The sequence below is a fragment of the Ambystoma mexicanum genome, chromosome 10 (genome assembly GCF_040938575.1).
Source record: "Ambystoma mexicanum isolate Mex_15411 chromosome 10, UKY_AmexF1_1, whole genome shotgun sequence".
NCBI classification, from domain to species: domain Eukaryota; kingdom Metazoa; phylum Chordata; class Amphibia; order Caudata; family Ambystomatidae; genus Ambystoma; species Ambystoma mexicanum.
Window position 1 is genome coordinate 1206305210 of NC_090932.1, and position 14450 is coordinate 1206319659.

Sequence of the window (14450 nt, forward strand, 5' to 3'; positions counted from 1 at the left end):
TGTCTGCGATATCAGCGGCATGAGCCACCATAGATCTGGCATTGATGAGCGACCCAGATAGTAGTAGGGTGCTTGTGGGTTTAGTAGTGGGAGGTTGTTTAGTTTTAGTTTGGGTGGCTCTTTGGACGTTTATTTGGGTTGTACCCGGGGGAACAGAGGACAGATGATTATGGTTATAGTATTATGTACGTTTATTGGCTGATCCAATAGGTTGGGCAGCCTTACGTGAGAAGCCTCTAGTGGTACAGTTTGTTGAAGGTTCATGGAGGTGGGACAGTCTACAACTCAATCACATGTTTCTATCCTTGGGCGAGCATGAGGCAAGTGAGGCAGAGGCCATTATGCCAAGGAGGCCCAGTACCAGGTGTATTATCTGAATTCTTATGGTTTTCCTCATGATCATAGGCAAGGAAAAGCAGGTTATGGACAGTTTAGGCTATAGCATAGTAAGGCACAATCTGGTGCAACACTCAACTGTCAGGCAGATGTAGGCTAGATGCAGTATTCAAATAATAGGCGGAAATGGGCTAAGGCAACATCAAAGTAGAATGGCAGGTATATACTAGATGTGACATTCCAATAATAAGGCTGATATGGGCTAATGCGGCATCAAAAGTGGAAAGGCAGGTATATACTGGATGTGACATTCCAATAATAAGGCAGATATGGGCTAATGCAGCATCAAATGTGGAAATGCAGGTATATACTAGATGCAACATTCAAATAATAAGACAGATATGGGCTAATGCAGCATCAAAAGCAGCAAGGCAGGTATATGCTAGATACAGCATTCAAATGGTAGTGCTAATATAGGCTAGTACTGCGCATAGGTAGCAAGGCATAGGCTAATGCAGTGCCGGGCTGGCGAGGCAAGCATGGGCTGGATACAGTATTTAGATATCGTGGCAGATAAAGCTGAATGCAGCATTCAAAATGCAGGATAAGTAGAAGCTAAATTCAATAATTGCAGTGTAAACAATAGGCTGGTTTCAGAGGTTGCAGCATGGGTAGGTACAAACAGTACATACTAGGACAAGAGTCACAAATGAGTAACAGCACAGTGAAGGTCAGTTACGCACATATATCAGAACATGTTTGCAGAGCATAGGCTAGTAGCAACTCAAGGCAACATCTCATTAGCAGTGTAAGGACAATCATAGGGGATACAGGTAGGTTAGCAGTTAAAAAGCTTAGGGTTCGCTGGAGCATGAAGTGCCTTAATACTAACGTGAGTAGTGTGGGGCTGGCACGCCAATGAGGACATTTCTCGTATGTGGGTAGTGATCGAGTGAAGGTTGGGAGGACACAGGCTCAGGGTCACGGTACCTTATGCTGGCGTCATCCCGTAATTGCTGGTCTTTGGGGTGCAGAGTTTCTGGCAGGAGGCAGGGTCAGGCATGGAAAGGCTGGGACAGGTGTTTGCCTTAGTTCGAGGCATTTGTGAAGATGGCTGGCTTGCACCTCCTGGCGCGCAATTGTCTGTCTTGAAGACAGTGATGGCCAATGGTTGTAGCTGGTAGGGCAGGGTGGGGGAGAGGCAATTAATGGAGCCTAGAGCAGCTAGGCATCCATCTTGAAGCGGGTGCCCACATGCAGCCTGGTAGGGGAGCACAACAAAAGATATGGCTTGTGATGTTGTTAGAAGCCTAGCTGAGCTGATTTGAGGAGGCAGGAGATGCGGTGGGCGTCGGTGCACATTAAGTCGCACTTTGATGAAAAAGAAAGCGGCGGAGCGAAGACGCTGTCTGCGGTGTCCGGGTGCTTACCTTGATGAAGGGAAGCTCCAGCTTCACCTCCTCAAGAGGGTGCACTGCTCCAGCAGTGTTGTTGGGAGCTCCTGCTCCTTTAGCGAGGTCAAATCGAGTGAGCAGGCTGGGACAGGTGAACATGGGACATAAGTGAACGACATATCCACCACACATATGTTAACAGACTAAGGGATCTTCCAGGGCAAAGGAGGGAAGACACAGCAACGGCTTGTTCAAGAGGGGGACTGTCTAGAGCTTATGGCAAGAGCAAGTGAGTGACCAGATTGGAACCAGCAGATACATGCACAGGCATTGAGGATGAGAGAGGGCCTCGACAAATTAGACTACACTGACGAACACTAGAAGAAAGGGCAGCATATTCTCAGATGCCCCTATTAGAGAGAGGAGGGACGAGACTCCAGTATGTGCCCTAGAAGCACACAGACAAGGAGAATGTGAAATGTAGGTTACCATAATTGAGCAGGCATTCGGGGAAACAGATTTATGAGTTGGAAAAACTGACAGATGGTCACAGGTTGACAGTGGGTGATGTAAGGAGACTATTGGTATACATATTAGGAGATGCAGCTGATGATGTATGAAAGAGGGTGGGTTCTCAGGGGTGACGACACAGAACACTGCATTCGATGCAGCGCATTTGCAAATTGAAGAGCAGCATTATGGCATACATTACGAACACAATACCCAGACACGTCAGATATTGGGGCGATTATGTCACGCACTATGAGGGAAGATGAAGACCCTGTTCAATATCTTCAGGAGATTCAAGAGCTTTGGTACCTTGGAACTCGATAGCCTTGGGACAAAACTATAGCAATATTTTACCATATCTTAGTGCAAGGACTACCAGAGCCAGTACAGAAAAGTGTGAAGAAATTGATAAGAATAGAGGCAAAAGCATGGCCAGTAATACAGCTCACAATAGTGCACCATTGTAGATTGTGGCAAGAGATGGTTAAGCAAAAGGCGGAAGTGAAGAAGGCAGGTGAAGCCAAATGAGTACAGAAGAATATTTCAAAGTATGCGAGCACAGCAGCCGTATAAACAAGCACAGCAGTTTGCACCACACATGGGAGGAGGAGTCATGGGGTGGGGAAGGTTCCAGTAGGGGTTTTGAGGAAGGGGATGATTTCAAAGGGGGCTTGGCTTTGGGCCACAAACGCATCATAATCAATGGTGGTTTTGGAGCTATGAGCCACAGGTGCAGCAAGGGTCAGGGGACTTCACAGTGGGTTTCCCAGCACAAGGGAGGGAGCCACCACAATGTTGGATATGTGGGCAGCTAGGACATATCTCGTGGGCATGCCGATTCAGGGGGGTACCATAAACATGGGGCGGACAAGACCAACAGCATTACCAAGGGGGAAAAGACGATTATTATACACTGAACCAACAATCACAAGGCCAAATGCATGGTACATATCAGCAGATGCCACCAGCGCATATCCAAACAAAGGCATCAGCACAGTCACAGGTACAGGCACCACGAATGGCAGAACCACTACCACAGCATTTATAGTCACCACAGATCAGGGGAAACACTCAGCAGCTATCACAACTACAGGACAACGACACACAGGAGCCCATGGACAAAATAGCGACAGTGCCAGTTGGCAACTGTGAGGGGTTACAATAGTGGGAAACAACCCCTACACAGGGAACAGATTATACATGTACCCTCAATAGGACAGGCCACAGACAAACTTGATGTTTCACACCCTTCCGATCACACCCATCCCTGCAGATGAACTTCACATGGGGTGGCGATAGGTGACAACCTGTTTTCCTTTCTTGTTGACACTGGGGCGACTAGGTCATGCATCGGGAAGGGACGTTTGCGATGTCAGGTGATGCCATGAACACTCAAGGATTCTCTGACACTCGAGAAAGGGTTCCTTTTACTTATCTATAGGAGATCACGACTCATCACTAACCTTACTTTACTCTCGACAGACAACTGTAAACAAATTTGGACGAGACATCATGAGCAGACTAAACATGACTATTTCATGCACAAAGGCATAATATGCTCAACATCAGGCAAATGCATGTTAAATCTAAAACAAACCATTCTGTCTTATTGTGGGCACACAGTAAAGAGGGGGGTGCCAGTGGACCCTGAGATGTTTCAATATGGGACAGACATTGCAATTGCATGAATGCCAGGCATTGCAGGAAAGGTATGACTGTTAAAACATAATCACATAATACTGCCTTGTTATGAAGATTGACCTAAGCCCATTTGCATTGCACGGAAAACCACGTTCGTAATCTTCTGACTTTTGATCGATGTCGCTGCCATTTTAAGAATCGTCCGCCATTTTGATTTCAACTCTTTTTTCATGTTCTAAAATGGTGGACTGTGTTTTCCAACTTGCAGCTGAGCCGAACGACCTTTGAGTTCTGTTAATGTTTAGGCTGACCTAGAGCAGACTGTTTGACCAATGTAAAGAAACCTTGTGACTCGAATGAACTGCCAAGTGTTGTCTGCGCTCACAAGCCTCATCCACATATAAACAATGAGACAATGGAAAACTAACTCAGATCATGTGTTCTGGCTGAACTGCATTGTAGCGATTCTTGGAACAAGGCTTACCATGGATCAGAGAACCAACAAGCATCATTTTAACTTCATGGACATGCAAACTTGTTTAATCCCTTGTACAATAGTGTAATATTTGTCATATGAACTGGGCACAAACTCTAGCCAGTAACTTATTTGCCTGGAGAGAGGCTGGACAAAGTTTCAAAAATGGTATACATATGACTGTGTTTAGATGTCCCACACTCTCACCCCTCACTGTGCCTGCTGGTACACACTGTGAGGTGTTGGGAGCCAGATAGCTATCTGTTTTGCTTTTATACTGTACAGTAATAAAAGATACTTGTATCTTTTAACCCGTGATTGGCGTATTTCATTTGTCGTACTAAGCCTCGATATTTCTTTGGTCTTTCAGATGGTGCCCAAATAGGGACCCTCAAGATTGATGTCAACTTGCTGAAGAGAAGATGCGGCTATCGGACCGGGATCGGAGAGTGAGAAAAAGGGGGCCCCTTTGAATGACACACGACACCTCAACAGTACTGCACCTTCCGATCCCTGAACGGTGAGCATGCGGTTCGAGAGGGCATCTTGACGAGGGTCCTCATATCGAGGCAGGCTGTTTTGCCCAAATTGCCAACCACAAGGGTCCTTTGTAATCCAATCGGACCTCCTTAGTCCTTTCTAATCAGGTAAGTCGCGCCTCGATTCTAAGTATCCTGATATTTGGTTGCAGATTTGTTCTCATGAGTACAAACAATGCCAGGCAACACCAGTGATCTCATCTGCCTGGGAAATTGTCTGCCTGTTTCAAGGGTTTATTCCGCAGAGACAAACAATCTTTGGATTTTGGCTGACCAGTGCCACAGGAGGGGTCTCCGGCATGTACTATGTACTGTAAGTATGGCATTGGTAGTATAGTATTCAATGATATTTGGCACAGACAAACTAGACATGCTTAAAAATTTCAGTGGCCAGTTTATGGTAGTTTTGAGATTTCTCATATAGAGTATTTGGAGTCTATATTGTTAAAGAAAAAGGCTATGCCTGCAGGATTTGATGTAATTCAGAATTGGAAAAGGGAACCTATGCATCAACTTAAGAGTAAAGAGAAACATGCACGTCGTCACATGTCTAACTCAGAGATAGCATTATTGTATGATCACAAGAAACAGTGGGATTCTGTTAGAAATATGGATAGGGCTTTCCAACTTGGTGTTCAGAAAATGTATCTGTCTAAGGGCTTCCATGCCTCAGACAAATTAATTGGTAAACTTTTAAATGAACGATAGCAGAGTGTTGCGAGTGTTTCCTGTGTGGAGGAGACCGAGTCCAGCCTGCTGTGCGACACGCTAAGGAAGAGGAGGAGTTTCCTTTCAAAACACCCTGCTACGCGGAGCGGAGCGTAGCAGAGTGTTGCGAGTGTTTCCTGTGTTCCCTTGTGGTCCCGGGCGGACTGGGGCAAGGGGGTTGGGGGGAAGAAAAAACCCCTCCCCGCTTGTACAAGCGGTACAAGCGCCCAGGACCGCCTCGATATGGGAAAAATAAAAGCCGGGAGCAGGAGCTCCAGACGTGCCAGAGACAACCTGCAGCCCCACACGGAGGTGGACCCTGTGCAACTGCAAGCCCCCCCGGAGTCACCGGAGCCACATAGAATTTTGCGGAGCAACTTCAAGAATCTCCCACAAGGAGAGCGAAGGTCGCCGGGGAAAAGAGGTAAGCCCATTGTGCTCCTAGCAGCAGACCCAAAACTTTTGAAAGCCACCACTCCCGCTGCGCAATGCTACTATAAAGGAGCTGATGGGAGGGTTATGGACTTGCCCCGGTCTACAGTTATGGGAAAAAATATGTTTGAAAATGAAAAGGGCCCCCGCAAAACGTCTACCAGCATCGCGTATCCCGCCTTGGACATTCCAGACAGCACGAAATCAGCACAGGACCGAGCGCCGCCTCGGCGAGAGGTTTACCAGCTCGGCCAACCGGAGGGTGGACCGACCTGGACCTTGCTCAGTCCCCATGCCCCAATCGAAGAGGGGGGGCGCCAGAATTGCAGAACGACCTGGAGGTCAGAGACACTCGGATCGGGGGCATGCAGGGAAATAGCCCCATAGCCACGGCCGCCGGCTTGTACCCCCGAGTGACCATGGTAGGTGAAAAGGAATTAAGCCAGGCACAGGAGGAATTAACAATCGTGATGGAACCCAGCCATCCAGCAAACACCTATACTGAACCCCTAACTGCAGGAGATTTGAGGACAGGAGAGAGCAAATTAATAGACTTTGAATCCTCTCTGTCAATAGAAAGGCCGATGATGCCAACTATAGCCGCCACCAAGGTCTCACTGGTGGCGGCCATCCCAACCAATGAGCTGTACGACCTCACAGGGGAATTCAGTCCAAGAAAAGATGTGACTAATCTCCACCCAATCAATGAACCTACAAGATCATTAGAGGAGAGTACGACCACAGAGACAAAGGCCGCATCAATTGGCCAAACGCCCAATAGTTTGACTCACGATACGGGTGATTGGGTTGATTTGGGGACCCCAGTCTCTGTATCGACCACAGGACCAAAAAAGGACTCTAAACCGGGTGCCATCAAACGACAATACATAAAGAAACAAAAAGGAAAAACAACAACATCAATTTTACCGGAAACCCAAAACCATCCAGCCGACAGAACAACCCTTAACAAACAGAAAATTCAAGCTGCAAAAGAGACAACCAACCCTCACTCGGCGACAGGAAAAAAATCGGCAGCAGGGGCCCGTACGATCTTAAAACCACGAATTTTGAACGCCATGTTCACTCTCTTCAAGGCGCAACAGAAAAAACACAAACTGGAAGCAGATGACGAAATCACTGATGCAGAAATCTTGGAAGTGATTGAGGGGTCCTTTCCGGCAATAAAAGCACGAAGAACGGACGCAGCGAACAAACCCACAATCCTGCAGGTCGAAAATGGGCTGTCTGCAGAAGATAAGCGGACAGACATACCAGGAAACTCAGATCTAAATACAGCTATCATAGGCAAAAGAAACCAGGCAAATGACGATACCCGCAAAGAAAGGGCATCTCAGATCCCCAAGAAGACAGCAGAAAAAAGTGTGCTGACGGAGCCTATAATCTCGAGCACAATCCCTGAGGAATCAAACAACACACCAGACAATGCGAGGAAGAAGGCTGAGCGACCAAAGTCAACGCCGAACATCACCGATATCATGGACCAACAGCAAATGGGGCATGAGGAAGTCAGGCCCTGTCCGAGCCCCGACGGTACGGCGACCATCGCCCCGGTGAATAGTCCGAAACAAAGCATAGACCTGCCACCTAGGTCGGCAATACCTCCACAGGCTGGGGGCCAAGAACGGAGAGATCAGGAAGAGGTAGAGGTGCAATCAAGCACAAAGACGCCACACAGTTTACCATTATGTGATATCGTAAGGAAAGATCAGGTGACCCAGCAAGAGCTCTCAGACAGCTCGGGACACAACTTAAGACCTGAAATTCATGCAAAATGCAGTCCAACCACGGAGGGTTGGAGACACCAAGAGCGCATTCCGGGCCCAAGGTCATGCTTGAGTGACCAATCGTGGTCAAAAATCCATCTGCACCACATAGAAAGAGGAGAAAGAACAACGAGCCAAAACAAAGATGGAAACTCAGGAAACCAAACCGTACCTAAAACATTGTTAGACCGCTCTGAAGTATTTACAGGAACAGCTGGAGCTTCTACTCTCGATATCTCTGCACAATACCCGGACAAGGGCACTGGTAGAGAGCACCAGAAGACGCCTGTCAAAGTCAGAAGACATAGTGAAATTGTGATGGACTCTCAAAGACCATCCCCGAACAGAAAATAGGACATGACGACAATTATGGCGGCACTAATAATCGCCCTTGCACCGTTCTGCAAATTATACGAAACGATAAGCGATTCGGCCAAAGACAATACCACGCTACTGTGCAAGATGCAATCTAAGCTAGACTTCCTGGAAGGTTACATAACAGCCGCAGAAGCAAGATGCAACAAGCAGGGAGCAGCATGGGAAGAAAAATGGTTCAATCTAGAGAACGAAAAAAAAAAACAGCATCAGAATCGGAAAAGAATGCCAAAAAATACATGGACAGAGCATGCCAAACTATGGCAAAGATGGATAATGGAGCACTGGAACCAATTTTCAGTAAGCAAAAACCAAAAAGCCTAAGTGATCCTCGTGAACTTCAACCTCAGACCTTACCTCCATTGATAAACAACAAAAAAAGTGGCCTTACGGCTGACGAACGAAAATGCCAGCAGGCACTCCAATAACTCAAAATCAGAGCCCGCAGACGCCAAAAAAAAAGAGGAAATAATCAACTTAACTCAAAGCCCCAAAACTCCGAGCCATAAAATTACAGACATGCCAAAAAGCCAACCCTTGACAGAAAAATCGCCAAGAACAGTGACCGAATTTATGAACATAAGCTCATTGATGGACATATCAGTACACCAAGAATCGGATGCTCAAGAAGATGACTACGCGTGCTCAGAGGGACCAACGAAGGAAGCCAATGCGGCCCCAGAGAATAGGAAGGAACCAGCCAAAGACAGGATACCAGCCAAACCAACGGCAAAAGCTGAAAAGGAAAAAGCCCAGGCGTGTGACATGACGATCTCCAGTCGTAGCCCAACCCCCGTGAAGCAAAGATCTCAGCAGCATCACGAAGAAAAAATAAGAAAAGAATCGGAGTGGACAAAGAGGGAAAACCCACATATACGAAATGCAGAGACAACCAACAACAGGTCTAGCTCTCTTAAGGACTCGAGAGTGTTTAAATTAGAGCAAACGTCATGCAAAAGTAAATAGATGATACTCAACAGGAAAACGGTACTCCAAATATTAAGCAAAATAAATAGTTTACAACACCTAAAATCTGAAGATTTCGTGCTAATAGAACCCTACCACCGACACCAAAAGGCAAAGACATACCTCCATATCCAAGCTAAAGCTCTAAAAGGGGCTCCGGACAAAGCGTATAAGGACCTAAAACAAGCAGGCTTTACCCTGACAGAAATACGCACACCGAAGACCGACAATAACCCGAAGACTCCAAAGGAGGGATTGCATCATCAATGGCACTATACATCCAGAACAAAAGACCTTTACAATAAAAAAAGGCAACTCCCCACCGATAGTGTGGGGCAGGGAAGCCATCGAGATGATGACTGGGAAAAACGAGACATAAGAAACGAAAAACACAGACGGCCAGAACCCGTATCCAGAGAACACCAACAGGTTGAACGACCAGGTTATGGAGGATCCCCGCATGACAGAAGGGAACGGCGCAGAGCACAAACCCCGCTCCAGTCAAAGAGAAGAAGAAACAGAAGAGAACTGGCAGAAGAAGATCACACAATTGGAAAAAAGCAGGAGACAAAGACTGAAGACAGCTCAAACGCCAGACAACCAAAGGGACCATGGAACTGGTTGAAAAAAACATTAAATCCTCAAAATGAGAAATAGCAACCAACGGGAGGTGGGACTAGAGCTATACCCCCTTCGACGAACGACCTACCATTGATACCTGAAAAATTGATCTCAATGGCCGCGTGGAACACAAGAGGTCATAAGCACTTGACGAACCCTGAAAAGCAAGATTTGGGGGAGTTTGACATTCTCGGTCTCCAGGAACATTGGTTGACAGAAAAAACATCTTTAGACGGCTTCGAGATAGCCTTCTCTCCGGCTTCAAAAGGCCTGTTTGGTCGGCCTTCTGCAGGGTTACTGATAGGAACAAAGGCAGGCTCAGGAATCTCCATCAGAAAAACAATAACCGAATCATACGGCATACTGGCAGTTGCAACGATATGGGCCCAGGAAGACGGAAGAGGTAAGCAAAGTATCAAAGAAAAACTAGCCCTCATAACAATATACTGGAACCCAGAAAAATCATCCACATCAGACTTCTGCAATCAAATCGCAAAAACAATTGACGACATCATTGTCGAGGATCCAGATACACACATAATAATCTGTGGTGACCTTAATGCAAAGTGCAGCAATGAAATAGAGATTGGGGAGAAGAAGCCAAAAACCCCAGGGGAACACAGGGGAGTGGCATGGATGACGCTGATGAAATCGAGAAACCTACATAATGTGTCAGCACTCAAACCCTGGAATGTTAGAACTCCAACATGGGAACGGGGGGATTCCAGTGCAAACATCGACTATTTCTTCATTTCCCACAGTTTAGTGGCGGGCATAGAAGATTACGCAGTAACCAAAACCCAAGAAAGCAATCATAATCTGTTGGCGATAAAATGGAAAACCCGACGATCCCCAAATGTCTATTACAGCCACTCCATTGAATCAAATAACCAACAAACTTGTTTACGTCTGACTACGACAAATATAGAATGTATCACCGAAAAGTACAGAATAGGTAACTTGTCGCAAAGGGGACAAGATCCAAAGCCTGGACTATTTAGCCTTTCTTCTTCAATACAGGACGAAGATGCCAGGAAAAATCCGAATGGTGCATCAAAATCTCCATACGTTCGACAAACTGGTCGCGGAAAGAAAGAGATCAGTGAGAAAACTGAGGAGACAGATTCAAATAGATAAGTCACCGGTGGCCTGGAACAAATGGAGACAAGAAAATGCAAAATACAAATCCTGGATCCGAACCCACAGACATGAAATTCTCCAGAATGACGCTGAGGAAATGCTCCAGGCATTAAGCTCCAAAAAAAAACAGCGACTTCTGGACGCTTATAAAAAAACCAGCTAAGAAGACGATAAATCAAATCGCAAATTCATTCAGCGAAAACGTGTGGGCTACATTCATTGAAAACCTATTTAGGGCTCCTTCACCTCACGCCCCGACAATTGAAAGATCGGCCGTATCAACCTGGATCGATCTATCCTTGAGAGACAATATAAAGGGCGCCATCCTTAAATTAAAGAAATCTAGAGCCCCTGGGCCGGATGGCTTGTGCAACATTGACTAAAAACAAAACCTGACCAATGGACCATCTTTATCAGTACAATCTTCGCCCGGTGATCCATTCCAACATCCTGGACCAATGCTGTGGTGGTCCCGATCTTCAAGCAAGGAAATAGAGAAGATCCGGGCAACTATAGACCCATTGCCCTCCTGGACATAATAGGTAAAATTTTCGCCACTCTCCTCCTGAACCACTTCCGTAACTGGGCCAGAACCTCCCTGGCACACCACCCTTTTCAAACGGGTTTCCTGAAGAAAGGGAGTACGTCAGTCAACATCTTGATGCTTAACCTGTTAAAAGCAAAGGTCAAGCAGGGCGCACCAACTGTGTTTCTGGCATTTGTAGACCTATCCCAGGCCTTTGACAGAGTGGACAGGCAAATGCTGTGGAGTAAATTGAAAAAATGGCACTGCCCAATGGAATTACTGGACCCCGTGATGGCTCTGCACAGCAACACGAAACTAAGAATTCGCTTAAACAATCAAGGCCTACTGTCATGAGAGATACCAGTAGAGCGAGGAGTGAATCAGGGTTGCCCACTGGCACCGGCGCTATTCATCGCTTTCTTGGGGGATATGAAAGAATCAGCACAATCAGTCAAAGCGTTTCCACCAAAGCTGGGCAAGGACAACATATCGCGCCTTCTATACGCTGAAGATTTGATATTATTAGACCAGACACAAATCGGCCTTCAACGCCAACTTGCAAACTTGGCGAAATATATGGAACAGAACAACCTGAAAATAAATAAATCTAAAACCAAAATAGTGTTCCTGGGAAAAAGCGCAAAGAAGACCAAAGCACGATTCTCGTGGGCATTGGACAAAGTTGAAATTGAAGTGGTGTCTAGCTTCAAATATTTAGGAGTGCATATCGATCATTCAGCAAAAGAAGCCACGATGCAAAGCGTGCTATGGGGAAAAGCAAAAAATCTCGCTGCCCAGATGAAAATCATCGACAGAAAATATGTCAAATTATCCTTAATCACAGCGATATCTTTTTATAAAGGGAAAGTGGTGCCAACCCTAACGTATGGCATGGGGGCAACTCTAACTATGCCAAATGACATCTGGCGGAAATTAGAGAGCCTGATTTGGAAGACGGTCCTTGGACTGCCAAATGCAACCTCGATGGACATTATCAGAAGAGAATTGGGGCCGCTCTCACTTGATTCGACTGTGACCCAAAACGCAATGCAATTGCTCAGAAACATCTTAATGCCAGACAGTCCGTCTGTATATAAGATCATAGCCGAGGAAATAACAAACCAGAAACTAACTATCCTGAACAAATGGACGGACAGGCTCAGAGAAAAGCTTGCTGTCATTGCTTGCACAGAAGAGGATCTAAAAATGAATCCCGAAAGAGTGAAAGTGAAACTTGAGGTGCAAGACTGGATCGAGACGTTGGCCAAAGCACAAACTAACAAGCTGACTAAAGACCTGCCACCCAACTTCAACAAACTGAAGGAACCCATGCCATATTGTACCAAATTCCCTAACCAACAACTAAGAAAACTATATATGAGAGCGCGTTTCAATCTCCTCCCGACGCGCGAAATCATGGCAATCAGGATGCAATCTAACATCAACACCTGTCGGCTCTGCACTGAATCCTCTGACGCAGAAACAATAAAACACCTTCTCCTCAACTGCCCGGAGCTAAGAATCGTAAGAGCCACATACCTGTCCAACCTTCGTACAGATTATTTGGGATACCTAGAAGAGGAAGATTCAACATGGTGGAACAGGCTAATGTCAGGGGAGAAAACAAGATGGACCATAGCCACTGTAAAAATCTTAGAGACGGCTTTCCACATGATCACCCTTCGCTCCTCAACAGTAACCACTCACCAAGACCCCGATGAGAGAGGGTGTCCTATAAAGAACGCTCTCTAGAATGATAAACTGGGTGCATGCTCGGTCGACCTAAAGTCTGCCTTGTTTGTCTGCCTGCCTTGGCTCAGTCTTCTCTTCCATCGGGTTTTCTCCCTTTTTATGTGGCTCTTCTGGAATGAGCAGCAACAGTTTTGTAAAAATTTGCTAAAGCAATTATAAACAAAGTAAATAAATTAAAAAAAAAAAAAAAATGAACGTAGGATTGTTGCCACTGCACCACCTCCCTATGTGCCTCTTCCTGCTGCCTTACCTCTTCCCGCTGCTGCACCTCCTCCCAATGTTATTCCTGTTGCTCCTGTTGTAGCTCCTCCTCCAGTTGTTGTTCCTCTTCCTGTTGTTGCTCCTCCTTCTGCATCTTTGCTCTTACCGCCAGTTGTTGTTTCCTTAACTCCGCCTTTACTGCCAGTGGTAGTGTCTCCACTACCTGTTGTACAGGATTTGTCAGAACTCTCTTTTCCAAGTGGCTCTGCTCCACTTATAGAAATTGAAGGGGCGAGTGCCGATTCAAAAATAGTGACTCAAAGTACAGTTTCAAAAGCTAGAAAAAGAGAATTGTATGCATGGGCTAAGAAATGTATAGAAAAAAGGTGAAACATCAGCTGCCTTAACTGCAATATCTGACCAAGAAAGTATTCCTGAACATAATAATTTTATAGAGGGGATGGGAATGCACTTGGCTGAAATGTGGAATGATTTGACGGCATGGATGTCCCAAAAGGGTTGAGGGATTTGAATGTCTTAGCCTACTCAAGGGACACTGCAGAGAAAGTACATGAGCATGTTGAGAGGGTATTTGACTTTAAGAGGGAGATAGATCGGTTACAGAAAGATGAACCAGATGGTGGTAGATTAGACGCTCTGTATGTGCAGAAACGGTTTCTTCTTTCTTGTAAATCAACTAGTGAAGAGACGCACATTTTCACAAGGCATGTGTTTAGATGGATTTCAGATGTTTCGATATCTCCCAAGGAAGTATGTGATATGTTTAATCAGTATACTCCAGAAATGCAAAAGAAAGTGCTACAGGTAATGGTAGAGTACCTGCAGGATGAGTGTATGAAGAAAAAGATTTGTTGCCCCTCACATTTGATGATTATTTATAAGAGAGCATTTTCACCTGACACTGCTTTGACTACTTTGTCACTATTTAGCTCTATTGCTTAACAAGCGTTCGGAGTTGCCTACTTCTCAATTGCCAATGAGAGAGGTTCCTCCGACATTTGTTCCTATAGTGGAAATTTCAGCTGATGA